The sequence below is a fragment of the Sinocyclocheilus anshuiensis genome, unplaced genomic scaffold, assembly GCF_001515605.1.
Source record: "Sinocyclocheilus anshuiensis isolate Anshui unplaced genomic scaffold, SAMN03320099.WGS_v1.1 scaffold1549, whole genome shotgun sequence".
NCBI lineage: Eukaryota > Metazoa > Chordata > Actinopteri > Cypriniformes > Cyprinidae > Sinocyclocheilus > Sinocyclocheilus anshuiensis.
In genome coordinates this window covers 196,275-198,091 of record NW_015538373.1, presented here as the reverse complement: position 1 = coordinate 198,091, position 1,817 = coordinate 196,275, and the positions used below count along the sequence as shown (strand labels likewise).

Sequence of the window (1,817 nt, the reverse complement as noted above, 5' to 3'; positions counted from 1 at the left end):
CACAAAAGCAAGAAAGAAAGAAAGAAAGAAAGAAAGAAAGAAAGAAAGAAAGAAAGAAAGAAAGAAAAATAATAAATCATGCTTTGGTAAATTATAATTATAACAAGTCATGAATATGACAAAACGTTGAAATGATGTAATACTAATTCAAATGAATGATTTAAAATGTCAAAACTATGAGATACCAAGTCACAATTATGAGATAAAAAGTCAAAATTAAGACATAGCAAGTCATTATTATAATGTAGACATTGAGAAAAAAACGTATAAATATGATACAAAAAAGTATAAATTATGAGACCTTATCAGCCATTTGTGTCCTATTATTTAACTCGCTCTTGTCGCTTATGACAGAACAACTAATCACGATGATCTTGTCTTCGGAAAATATTATTTTATTCGCTTATGTCAGAAACGGTTAATCTTTTTAAAAACTGACTGTTGTTTTCACTTCATTGCGTTGTTATCATTCGTAAAAGTTGTACCCGCCAACTGGCAACTGGCACTGTTACATATACTCGCCAACACTAAAAAAACGTATAAATATGATACAAAAAAGTATAAATTATGAGATACAAAGTCAAAATTATGACAGGCAAAAATACATAAGTCATATTAATGAGATAAAAAGTCAAAATGATGAGATACTAAGTCAAAAAGAAAAAATACTAAGTCATAATTATGAGACAAAAAAAAATATTAGACAAAAAGTCAAAACGAGTTAATTTGTCAATTACAAGATAAAAGGTAAAAATTATGTGATGATGCGTCATAATTATGAGATAAAAAGTCAGAATAATAACAGTAAGTCACAATTATGGAAAAAGTTCAAGTTATGTCATACTAAATCAGAATTATGGGATTAAAAAAGTTAAAATGATAAGACACTAAATCAAAATGAAAAAAAAAAAAAGATGAGATACAAAGTCAAAATTATGAGAGAAACAAAAAAGTCACAATTATGAGACTGTGGCTTTGTCATAATTAAACTTTATCACATAATTATGACTTAGTATTTCAAAATTTGTAATTATGAAATACTAAGTCACAATTATGAGATATAACCATGACATTGTAATATAATTATGACAGAAAGCCTTAGGTCAGTTTAGTTTACTTTAGTAAGTCTTACGACTTTCAGACTTCCAACTTTTTAACTCTTAATTATGATTTCCCAAAGCATTCTTTTCTTTCTTATGTGGAAGAAATTGGTTAACTGAACCTTTTTATTGTCAGATCCCTTCTTATCAAACAAGAAAGGGGACGTATGGTGTAGATGAGAGTTACTTAAACATTTGTAGATATGCCAGTCTATACTACAAAAATATTGCACCAAGTGACAGGTATCGACAAGCACAGAGGGGGAAACAGAAAGATAGGAGGAGCACTGAACTATATGCCAATGCAATAAGTATTAGCACTTGGACATATACTAACTTTAGTGTAGAGTTCCTCTACATCTTCATCTTCATAAAACTTCTTGAGCCTCTGCAAATGGAGGTCAAGGCAAGAGTGTTGCCAGTGAGGGAGGGAAGAGAGGATAGAGAGCCATTTGAGAGGATATGGATGGTTATCCGGATGTCTTACCTCACATCCTTTTATGCAGCGCAGGACTTCCGGATGGGGGTACCACTTCAGGCCCATGGTGCAGACTATGTGCTGAAAAGAGGAACGAAAGAAAGAGGTTTTCAGAAAGACAAGCAGAACATGCGATTTTGCTGCACCATTGCCATCACAAAGTCAGCACCAATCCCTGTGTTTGCATCTGAAAATTGACACACAATGGTACTCAGTTATTGTAAGTGTTCTGTTCCCTC

General features: G+C 32.0%; 1 pseudogene; it reads right to left on the bottom strand.

Annotated features, from left to right (window-relative positions):
- Positions 1-1,817, bottom strand: part of LOC107683756 (pappalysin-1-like) — a 133,669-nt pseudogene that overhangs the window by 12,921 nt on the left and 118,931 nt on the right.